Here is a 12815-nt window from a genome sequence, read left to right on the forward strand (position 1 = left end):
CATTTCGCGCTCCGTTGGAGCGAACTTCTCCACGGCAAACGCTCGTTTGCGTATCGGTTGGAGATGCCCTTACTTCCATCAAAACTGCATTATCCAACAGACAACTTATACACTAAAATATGAGATAGTCATTAAGTTATACCAACTTTTACACTAAAATATGAGATAGTAATTAAGTTATGCACTAAAATGAGATAAAACCACAAACTTTTTTCACTCTTTTGGCATACCAATAACGTTACAAAGAAAAACACCTGACGGTCTAAGTTGATTACAGACAATAGTGCATCCACTCCACAAAGTCCAATGATTGGGTGGGGATGGGTGCCCATAACATCGAGGGCACACAGCCAAAGCAATAATAACGTGGCCTATATTTAGCAATAAAATTTAGACTCCATGATTATCCCGTTGATCAATCCCTAATTGGACCAGAACAACTTAGAAAATCCAACCAAAACCATGTCCCTCAATCATATCAAGATGTAAATCGGAAGGTGAAGTAGCCACTCAATTGCAGCAATTAAGGAATATGCAGGGTAAATATGGTTGCTTCCATGAAAAGAGTTTAAATTGTTACGAAAACAAGTTATGACTTTTTCAATATTAACAAAACTATTTATTTTACAGACCTTGAGGAAGTAGAGCCCAAAACAAAAGGAAAACATCACCTTTTATACAGTAGTTTTCAAAGCAGGGAAGAACTCATTTAACAATTACAGGTTGAATACAAGCCCAGCTGCTCTGCTTCCCCCATCAATAACACCAACGCAAGATCTCCATAACATGGAAACCAGCGATTCACATTAAACCAACAAATTCTCCCTTCTCAATAGTTCTAGCCAAAGTCAAAGCATTCCTCCCAATCTTCCCATCATCCTTTTCAACAAGCACCAAACAAATCTCCAGGACCCCTTCTTCTTTTGCTTCCCATCTTACCTTCTCAATATCAGAGCATACAAAGTTCAGCACCAAAAGTGCATGCTCGATCCCTCTCCCGGTGCCTTTCACCAAAACTCCAGCCAAAACCCTAACGAACCCATCGACATTAGCCATGGCATCCCTTCCTTCTCTACACTTCGCAATCAAACTCAGAACCTGAACAGCCCTTTCTGAGCCATCTCCCGCAAAGTAAACCAGGGCCGGCACCGCCCCAGCACGCACCGCACGGCGGCGATTCTCCGGAAACTTGCAGAGCTCGTACAGCGTAGTAGCAGCTTCCCGGCGATCTCGAGCCTTGCCGTTACGAAGGAGGACCGAAAGGGCTGGTATTGCGAAAGGGTGAGCGCCGATGGTGCACTTATTGACCTCAACTACGGCGAGGCTGGTTAGAGTAGTGGCTGCGAGGGAAGCGTTGGGTCCACCGGCGGCTAGGGCTTGAGCAAGTGAGTCGATGGCACCGTCCGAGACGAGTCCGACGCGGGCGTCATCGCCGTCGAGGGAGATGTAGATGAGGATACGGAGAGCGAGGTCCTGCAGGTCAGGGGAGTCCTGAGAGGCGACGTGGCGAAGGAGAATGGAAGGAGCTGCCGAGTCGGAAAGAAGGCGGCGAAAGTCGAGTTCGTCTTTGGCGAGGCGGAGCAACGAAGAAAGTGCGGCGTTGGAGGCGGGGTAGGAGAGGGATAAGAGAAGGAACCTTGGGTCAGTCGACGGTGAGATTTGAGGTTTATTGCACTTTCCGCCGGCGATAGGAGTGTAGTTGTGTATGAGAGAACGAAGGGCGTGATTCGGGATTAGAACGGATTGGGGAGGAAGAGGAAGCTAAGAGATGGGGCAAGTATGGTGACCGGAGTCGATCCAGCGCTGGATTGATGAGCGATCGAAGGTGTCGCCGGAGGCTACACTTACGGGGTCCGACATCACTTCGAGGGAGAAAGGGGAACGGAAGTCATCGGGGTATTTCAACTCCATGGTTCCCACCTTCTCTATAGTTTCACTCATAAGTGGCTCTATGCCTCTTCGCCGAATACAGCCGCCGTCACCGGAAAAGGGAAGGTAGTGAGAAGGAAAGCTGCGGCAATGGTGGGGGCAAATGGTACTAATGCGGCAATGGTGGGGGCAAATGGTACTAATTTTTTTTTTTTTTTTTTTTCAGTGGAGAGAGAACTTGCTCCGATATGACCTTAGGAATTTTGCGGGTTCCTATAACTGGCGTGCTAAGGACCGGTAATTTATTTAGGAAAGCAGACTGACATCACCCCAGGTGAACTTAATAACTGTTCACCGGACTTTATTTTCGAATTTAAAAAAAAAAAAAGAAAGCAGGATCTTTGTTTTAATATCTTTATTTTCGAATTGAACTTAATAACTGCTTTGCTTTGCTTCCTCACCTCACATTTCTGCTTAGACCATCTTTATTACAGATTTTTTATTATATTGAGGAAACTTTTACATATGGGAAAAATTTTGGTTTCTTTGTTGTTTGTTATGCTGTTTATTATATATGGAGGGCACATAATGAACGAAGATTTGCTACCTTGGACATTTCGACTGCTACCACTATTCGGAAGATTAAATCTGCTATTAAAGGGAAAACCATTGTTTGGCAAAATCTTGATCAGCTTAAAGTTTTTCCTAATGTCTTCAATAGTGTCTGAGTTTTGGTTTTGGTCTTTTGGTTGGCCTACTCGGTCCACGTTTTTTGTTGGGGTTGTCTTTCGTATGCAATCCGGACGATGATGAGTGGATCTAATATTTGGTTGCCTGTTTCGTTCTCCTCCCTTGGATGGCCTGCTTGGAGTTGGATGATGTTCTTGTTATCTGGAAGGCTTTTTTCTATTCTGTGGGCAGCCATGAAGTCTTGCCTTCCTTTGGATGGCCTGCTTGCTGCTTGGCTGGTTGGTTGTTCTGGAGCTATGCTGTACTATGGATCATTCTGCTGGCAACCAGGGAGGAACACTGGAGCAATCCCTTCGTTTACACTTGACGCTCGAGAATTATTAGGCTTTTGCTTTAACTGTTAGTTCCTACATGCCTGAGTCCGAGATTTTTGTATTCTGTCCCTTTCTTTTTCCTGTATGTTGGCTGCTATATCGTCTTTTGTGGATAGCTTTTCTCCTTTTTTTGGGTTTTGCTGATTATTTATTTCTTAATATACGGGCTTTTGCCCAAAAATTTACCCAAAAAAAAATACCTGCAAAGGATTTGCATAGTTGCAGAGAGTGGTGATTTTTTTTTTTTTTTTGGAAAACCCGGGGCTTAAAGCCCATATATTAATAACCAGAAAAGCCAATTACAAGTAACCTTTGAGAAAATGAAAAACTAACTACCTACTACATTCACATTCAAAATTACACAAAGACTATAGCAACATTTAAAAATGAACAAAAGACAGTCTGAAGACTCAGAATGCAGGTTCAGTCTCAATCATCATGATTTATCAGTAAGAAAAACCAAATAGTCCAGGCGGTGGCACCGGTTGCCCAAAAAATCGAAGGAAGCAAGGAAGTAATTCCTAGCAAAATTGGCCGTCGCAGCACCTCCAGCCTGCAATAAAATACCCACAAAAACGAGCCAGGTTGCCATGCATGCCCTCCATGGCTCGGAGAGACTGGCCTTGGTCATCATCGTCTGAATGTCTATCGTCCACCGCCAATACCAGCTATAGTCTTTGTAGTAAATCCGAGAAATAAGAGAGTAGATTTCCATCAGCAGATTGGAATATGGCGGGATCACGAAGCCCCCACATTCCCAAAAATCATTCTCTCAGGTCTTAAAATAGCAAAATAACAAAAACTGGGCCTTGTTGAGCACCCTGGGAGCAAAAAGGTTCCCAGTATAGAAGCATAAACAAGTAACATCAAAGTAGAGGCTTATCAAACACCTCCAGCATAACAAAAAAACAAAGCAGAATACTAAATGCCCGAAAATCTTTGAAATAAAGGTGATTTGTTTTTCCATTTTGCTGTTTTGAGTCTCACCGCTGAGGAAATGTTGCAAATAACTTTAACCACATTATTCCTAAGATTTGAGAAGCGACGAATGTTCCGTTCCCTTCATGTATTGTAAATAATGCAGCTGATGGTTAAAAAACAAAAATCCTTTTCTGTTCTATTGAAAGCAACATAATTTTCAATAAATTCCAAAGTCTGAGAAAGAGTCAGCCTAAGAAAGAAGCAATTTATATCCGGCAAGATAGTCTTGAGAATATAGAAGGTGAAGTCACATTCAAAAAACAGATGTGTATGATTCTCAATGTAAAGATCATTTTTTTTTGCTCCAGGTTCGTCTGGGACGAAGTTGGATCGTCCCGGGACGATCGGTACAGGTTGTGTTGGAATTGTGGAAACTGAGCAGTTCGTCTGGAAGAAATTTGGATCGTCTGGACGAAAATTCTCCCGAGGACAAGTCGCCGGGGACGTTAATTAAATCTCGTCTGGACGAAATTTCTCTAGAGCCTGATCGTCCCGGGACGATCGTCGCGATCGTCCAGGACGATCAGTCTGGATATATATATAAATGAGATATTTTGAAGAGAGAGAAAAGCCCAGGAGAGAGAAAAATGAAGGAAAAAGAAGGAAAAGTGATTTTTGGGCGATTCTAGTCCGTTTTCGTCCGTTACTGTAGTTAAAGAAGTTGACCGACTCGAGGTAAGGCACATTCTGCCTTTCTCAATTTTCAGAAACGAAGATTTTGACGAGTTTTCTGTTCGAATATTTGTTTCCGTTAGCGAATTTCAGGTATTATTTTCTTTTGACAAAGGTTTTACCGCGTAACTTTTGGTATGTCTTTGAGATGATGATTATGCACGTTTTGAGTATTTTCTGGAAGATTTTTACCGAATACTTTGGGTTGTACAGTGTTTTAAGCGAACTGTAAATTATTAAGATGTTGAAAAATGTTTGGTCAGTTCAATGAAAGTCTTACAATGTTGTTGTGAATGTTCTGTGGTAAATTGGTAAATTTCTGAATCTGTGAATTTTGTGTAAATTCCGTATACTGTCGTTATGCCACTGAATTTTCTTACGATTTCTGAAATTTCTGAAACAAGATGATTTGAATATTTGATGTGTATGTGCTTATGAAAAAGGGAGTTATAAGGGGTCAGAATCCGTCGAGATTCTGTAAGTGTCAGGGAAAGGAGCTATAAGGGGCCAGAATCTGTTGAGATTCTGTAAGTGTCAGGGGAATGGAGAGATAAAGGGCCAGAATCCATCAAGATTCTGTAAGTGTATGGAGAATATGAAATCTGATATGTGATATGCTATCTGAAATATGACGTTTGATATCTGAAATCTGTTATGTGACTTATTTGATCTGTTTTACGAAGCATCTGATATATGTATGATTCTGTTTATTCTATGATTTGAAAGCTTCTGTTCTGAACGCTGATTTGACATGACTTCAGTTTTTATATTTGTTGTGGCTTTATGATTGAATAAGCATTTGTTCTATGCTTTTTGTACGGATATTTTGATGTGAGTTTCTGACAATTTTGATTGGTGATTGATGTCTTGCTGAGCTGTTAGCTCATCCTTATTTTCTATGTGGTTTTCAGGTTCTGGGAAAGGAAAGGAAGTCGTGGATTAGCTTTTCAGAGTCTGATCTGTGATTAGGTATTTTGTACTTTTGATTTTTGTACAGTCATGGCTTATCTGTTCTGTTCTTTCCGTCTGTAAGCCATGTACTGTATCTGTATATGATTATTTTGGAAACAAAAGAGAAAAGATAGATGAACTACGCTATATTTGGATATTTATAGTAGCTCTGTGTTTGTTTTTCTGTCTGTGTTATATTTGGAAGAAAGTTCTGAAACAAATTCCAAAGCTAGATCCTGGATTTGTTGGCTCCGTCGCGACCCGATGCGAGCGGGATCAGTGCCGGTCGGGTTGGGTCGTGACACTCAAGATGTTCCGAACAAAGTGAACAGTTAGGTGGCACCTGGATACCTCTAATCAGGAGGTTGTCCGCAATTTTGAGCTTACCAAGCCTTGCCATCCAAGCATAGCAAGCAAATTTAAGTGCATGATTTTTGTGCCAGATTGAACAGTGCCAATCCACCAAAGGAATAACAGCATAGTAAAATTCAGTGAATTTTTTAAAAGCCCAAGTCGCAGAGCCATCCCATAAAACCTCATTTTTTTCTTGTATTGCCACCTTCTTAATGCTCTCATGAATTCCCGCAGGAATGATAGTTGGCAAATGTCAACTATCATTACATATAAAATCTTTCAGTTTAGAAGCATCCAAAGCTGGTGCTTGTAAAATATCACCCATAAGTTGCTCGTTAAGCCACGGATCCCACATAAAAGAGAAATGGCTGTACTTAGAAATAGAAAAAGATAGGATATCTTTTATTTTGCAAGCCGTTTCAGCAATATTATGCCAAAATTTAGAAGCAGCAAGGGGAGGGTGCTTCCAAGGGGAAAGATACTTAGCTTGATACCAGTAACTGAGAAGATTTTGATTATTATAGAATCTGCAAATAATGGAACAGAAAACTCCAAAATAAAGGGCTTCCAAAGATGGAATACCAAGACCTCCCGCAGATTTAGGCTTAGTGACTTTGGACCAAGATATAAGATGTAATTTCCTCTCCGCCAAATTGTTGTGAAATAAAAACTTAGAGCAAAGTTTGTTGATATAAGCACAACATCCCTTAGGAATAATAGATCCCCTAATCCAATAAGCAATTATGTTTGTGATAGTGAACTTAAGAAATTGGACCCTACCTGCAAAAGAAAGAAATTTTTTTTTTCCAACCTGTAAGTAGAGCAGAAATTCTGCTCAGGAGAGGTTGGAAGTGAGTGGCTTTAAGTCTTTTGGGGGAAATGGGGATGCCCAAGTAGGTAAGGTAGAGGTTTACATTATGGATACCAAGTTCCTCGCAAATCAAATGATTGCTCGGGTCATCATGAGAGAAAATAATCGTACTTTTGTTGGTGTTGATGTGAAGGCCGGATAAGGAAGCAAAAAGCTGCAAGCTTCTGTTCAGATGATTAGCATTTTCTCTAGAATTTTCTCCCATCACCAAGAGATCATTAGCATAGATCAAATGATTAATGTGGATATCCTTGCATCTAATACCTTTGAAATTCAAGGTTTCAGAGGAATTGATAAGGATATTAGATAAACCGTCCATAGCAACACAGAATAGAAGAGGAGATAATGGGCATCCTTGTCTAAGCCCTGAGCTAGATTTGAAGAAGCCTTCCAGTGAACCATTTAGACAAATGGAGAAATGTATATCAGTGATGCACCCCTTTACCCAAGTGACAAAAGTCTCAGGGAAACCCTTCTGTAAAAGTCTAGCAATGATAAATTCCCTAGAAACTGTGTCAAAAGCCTTTTTGACATCTAGCTTAACACAGAATTTTTTAACAGATCCAGAGAAATCTCTTAGTAACTCAGAAGCTAGGATAATGTTATCAGTAGAACACCTCTTAAAAAAGTTGAGTTGTTTTTTTTAATGGGAATTTGACTTATTATTATTTTATTATGAATAGATGATATACGAAATGATGTTATAATTGAAAAAAAAAAAAATCTTCTCTTTTTTTAATAAGTTTAGAAAGATATTTATCAATTAAAAAAGTATTTATATTTTTCTGTGAATTCATTTGGTTATTAAGAATATTAAAATTATTTATCTAATTGTTGCGGGCTAGAATATACACGACGATAGAGTTAAAATTCTGTGTCTTAGCATTGTATGCATATCCAGTTCACACAAAGAGAACACAAGATGTTTTTATGTGAAAAATCCTAGAAAGATGAAAAACCACGGAGCGATCAGATTACAATCTGCTGACTCGTCCATGATGGCAATCAGATTACAAATGTCAATTGTTTTGTTGAAATCTAGTGACAAATGGAGATAAAATTGGAGCGTCACTTGGTGGACTGCCAGAAGTCCGATGCTACTTGAAAAATCAGGCGTCAGTTGGTAGAACTTCAATGCGTGCAGAAGGCCGGCGTCAGATAGAGGTCCGACGAAACTCCAGGAATCAAGTAATGGTCAGGCAGAACTCTAGATTTACTCCAGGTGTCAAGTGACAATCCATTTGAACTCTGGGCCTCGGGCGGTGGTCTGGTAGAATTTCGAGCTTTAAGTGGTGGTCCGGCGGAGGTGAGGGCCTCAAGTGATGGTCCAACGGAGTTTTGGGCCTCAAGTGGAGGCCTGACGGAGGTGAGGCCTCAAGTGGTGGTTCGGAGGAGTTGAGGGCCTCAAGTGGTGGTTCGGCGGATGTGAGGGCCCAAAGTGGTGGTTTGACGGATGTTAGGGCCTCAAGTGGTGGTCCAGCGAAGCTCAGGCGGTGGTCGAGGAGGAGCAAGGAGGCAAGAGTGATCTCTGATTTATCTCTTGAATCCATTGGCTTGGGGTCCCATTTCAAGAGAAAAAGGGGCTTTATTTATAAATTTTTGGAGTGTCATAGCCAGAAAATAGATCAGATATCAAGGGCAAATAGGGAGTGGTTGGATGGACGGTTGATGTTGAATCCCTTTATCATGGACCTTTTGATGGACATTTGAATGTCTTAGTGATGTCGGAATTCGGTGATCTTGGGCTTGTTAGATTTGTCTCATTGAGCCGCTCGAGTCGACTATAAGCATGTTATGTTTAGAAACCATTTGGTAATCCAAATGGAAATTGGAGTTTGGATGGTCCCAATTTTAATTTCGGAAATTTCCAACTTGATTTTGCATCGAGATTCATGCCCGATCAAAATAATTTTTTGATAACATATCACTAATATAAAATAATATATTGAAATTCTTGTGTCAATATATCTTTATTTGTTGATTTACCTTGATTAGTGATAGCATATTTTAGTTGTATTAGATTTGTAATGGCACGTTTAGTAGACATTTTCTTAGTAAAGTATGAATGTGGATTTAATGTGTGCATTTTTTAGATTATCTTACTTATGATTCAATCATCTGATAGCACTTATCTATATGAAAATTAGATGAAGCCTTGTCCAATGACAAGAGGATGGACCTCTTCCCTAACCCTTTCTATAGAAATTTGCCTCACCAAACCTCTCTGACAATTCTCCTCTCATTTCCTACATAAGAGCATTCCTCGCTTGAAGCACATATTCATTTTAAAAATTATAAAATTGGACCATCTGTTATTTTGTCAAAGGGGATTCTATCTTTATTCTTACAAAAAAGTTGTAGATTATTAAAGATCCTAAAAAATCTTACCTAAACTAAAGCTTCCTATTTAGCTCATATTTCTAGATCCTTGACATATGATCAATTAATATAAGTGTCCCTCTTGATCGAGTGGCTATCAAAAGTATTCAAAATGGCATCATTCATACTAAAAATAGAATGACGTAGAAATCACAATTTATTGAAGAGATGTTTTCAATAATCTTTTCCTTAAACAACCTAATTTTTAATAAGTTCCCCAAAGCCCCAAATAATTTGTTATAAAAACACAGAAATATTTCATATTTTGATTATAGATGTCAATGTTTACATGATTTTGTGTGAATGAAATGAAACATTGTTTCATAATAATTAGTCATATTAGATTTATATTGTTATAAAAATCAAGCTTCACATGACATTCAAATTATGTAGATAGAAACTAAGGACTTGTGGTTGCTACAAGTCAAAATTTTGTTCAATTTGTGGAAAATTGTTGGTTTTTTTTTTTTTTAATCAATTGGGCTCTGTCTTCTTACTTGATGCACGTTACTTTTGATTTTCCTCTCTTTTTTTTTTGTATCAATGAGGCTGAGTTAGGCGGTTGGCGGCCAATGGTCGCAGCAGGGTGGTGGTGGAGATCTTGGTCATCGGTGGTGGTAAAACAAGCTTTGTTTTGGATATTGTTCCTAGATCTAGGGTTGTATTAGGTTTCTTGTATGACATGTAAAGCCATTTGTGTTGCTTTTGTATAGCCTTAGGAGTCTATAATAAGTATAGATTGTAATAGGCTGGTTGGTGGCCAAGAGAAATAAAGAATTTCTGCATCTCTCTCTCTCTTCTTCTTCCCTCTCCTCCTCCTCAAGAAGCTCATGTAGGAAGTGCTTCTTCCTCTCCCTTGAGCTAAGATTCTACATATGGTATCAGAGCCACGGTGGTGGCGATCTCGAGGTGGAGGAGCCGGAAGTAGCTTTCTTGTCTAATAAAAGGATTCAAGGCCAAGCGGAGACAGGCACGCTAGAGGCGAAACAGGCGTCGGGTTCATGACATTCATGTCGGTCGATGGCGTGTCAGTGGCGAGTCAGGCCAGAGATGGCTTGGTGCCTCCCGTAAGGTGGAGTCAAGCTTGGTCGCTGGACTCGGAGACGGATCCGACGCGGACGTTATCGCCAGATCTATGCGGAAGTGTGGCCTGAAGTCAAGATCGATAGCTAAACTTACGCGGGCAAGTGGGGTTGCGGCTCGCGTTTCTTGCAGCTGGCCTAGGTTTGCCGGCGGAATCATTCACACGTGGGCTTCTTGATTGGCAGGCGATGGCAGTTGCTCGGCCTGATCCGTTCAAGCACTATTTGTTCAAGAATGACCTACATCTAGGTCTTATATGTGGCCCGATCGGAGACCACAAGGGCATTGTACAGAGGAAACAGTCATCAGTTTGCTGCTTGCCGAGGGAGGTGCGAACGGACATAGAGGGAGGCTTTGCATTGCTTGTGATTTTTGAAGGTTATGAGCACAGGTGCTGTCATGGCTTACTAGAGCTGTTGAATGCAAGAAGAGGAGAGCCAGAGTATACTAGTTCTTGAAGCCTAGTTGAGGTGATATCCTCGTGGAGGAAGGTTCAAAGAAGTGAAGCAGGCCACGATGGAGATTGTGTGTGCAAGGGTTGGCAGGTTGTCCGCAAGTGATAGGCGGACCATGGCAGATTCAAGATTATTGTTCTTGATTAAAGATCGGGTTGCATCTTTGAGGTGGAGTCATCCAGTTCTTGAGGAGCAGTGCCGGGAGTGCGGGGCGCTTGGAGGTGCAAGGTCGTGGGTGCACGAGGAGGTTGCATAGAACCACAGGGCACTGGTGAAAGACACGCAGAGTGCTGGCCTGACGCGGCAGTTAGGGCTGTCAATTCGTGTCGGCGGGTCGTGTTCCGGTCAGACCCGAATTTGACCCGGCTGTATTTGACTCGACCCGGACACAACTCGAAACAAGTTTCGGGTCAATTCTCTGGACCCGAACCCGACCCGGATCAGGTTCGGGTCAACACGACCCTACACGGAATTTTGAAATATGCAGTTTTCGGTCACGAAGTAGAGGCAGGCAGCGGCACGTACAACGGCCGGCGGCAGTAGCAGCGGTAGGCGGCGCTGTGACGAGGCAGCAGCGGTAGTCGGTAGGCACGACACTGCGGCAGCGGCGGCAGTGAAGCTGCGAAACGTCGAGATCGCGAACGTTGAGACTACGACTTGACGCGTTCAAGTCGCCAGAGAGGCAGTTGGCAGAGGCGAGATAGCGCCAGTCGCCAGTGACGCGATTGGGAGTTGGGACTGCGACACGACGCGTCGAGTTGATTCGCGGGCAGGGCGGGCACGCTGGGCAACAGAAATGGGCAAACTTAATTCCGGGTCATTTTCGGGTTTCCGGGTCAACCCGAACACGACCTGTAACGCAAATCGTGTCAGTTCTTTGAACCCGAATTCGACCAGTTTGCTAACCGGGTTAACCCTAACCCGGATTTTTTTGGGTCGGGTTCGGGTCGTGTCAAAAATTGACAGCCCTAGCGGCAGTGCAGGGCGTGGGCTTGTGACGAGCGGAGCGTAGGTGAAGGTGCAGGGCTCGCTGTATTGGTGGATACGTGCAGGATGTGGTTGGAGTTATACCACATGAGTGCAAGGCGCAAGTGCGAGCTGGAGGCGTAGGACGCGGGCTAGAGGAGTAGGGCGCGGGCACGAGGCGCATGGTGCAGTTGTACGCATAGGGCGCAGAAGCGAGGCGTAGGGTGGCGCGGAAGCTGGGCACAGGGTGCTAAGGAATTAACTGCATTGGACGCAGTGCAACATGTGAAGATCTGTCGGGAGGTGGAGCTAGATCTTGTGAAGAAGGAAACTATATAAAATGGTTGAGCAGTTCTTGAGAAACTTATTAACCGTCCGGTGGACTCGATTGGCGATGAAGATCGACGGGTTGTTCTTTGGCTGTTCTTTATGAATAGTGGTTATCTTTTGTTGTGCAAATCTAGGACCAAGGTAAAGATTGTTGGATATTGTTCATAGATGTAGGGTTGTATTATGTTTCTTGTATGACATGTAAATCTATTTGTGTTGCTTTTGTATAGCCTTAGGAGTCTATAAATAGGTATAGATTATAATAGGCTGGTTGGTGGCCAAGAGAAATAAAGAATTTATGCATCTCTCTCTCCTCTTCTTCCCTCTCCTCCTCAAGAAGCTCATATAGGAAGTGCTTCTTCCTCTCCCTTGAGCGAAGATTCTACACTTTGAAGTGGTGTAAATTATTCTCACTCAAAACTAGACAAGAATAAATTACCTCAAAAATGAACTAAAATAAAATATATTGCATTTATTTTGTTTTATACTGAATTTATTTTCATATAAACAAATATAAAACTTTATTTTTAACCAAACAGCTAAAAAATATGATTGCCACAGTAGAAAGCATTATGTAAATGATTCTTCAAAACCATTTTTAAAGAATGAAATATCTAGAAATCTATTCAACTTTAATTTATAATTATTAAATAAATTATCATTTTTTCAAAAAAAAATCATTTAAAAAATATTTTCACGGAGCATTTTCCCTTTGGATAGAGGCGTTATTGTGTGGTTAGGAGGATTACACGCTTACGCTCACCGCCGAAGAAACATAATATATAATATATATGAGGCTGAGGGCGCGACACGGATCCTTCAATTGGGAATTTTTATTGT

General features: G+C 41.6%; 1 pseudogene; it reads right to left on the reverse strand.

Annotated features, from left to right (window-relative positions):
* Positions 1-564: 564 nt before the first annotated feature.
* LOC110107564 lies at positions 565-2143 on the reverse strand (annotated as a pseudogene).
* Positions 2144-12815: the final 10672 nt, after the last annotated feature.

The sequence above is a fragment of the Dendrobium catenatum genome, unplaced genomic scaffold (assembly GCF_001605985.2).
Source record: "Dendrobium catenatum unplaced genomic scaffold, ASM160598v2 original_scaffold_96330, whole genome shotgun sequence".
Taxonomy (NCBI): domain Eukaryota; kingdom Viridiplantae; phylum Streptophyta; class Magnoliopsida; order Asparagales; family Orchidaceae; genus Dendrobium; species Dendrobium catenatum.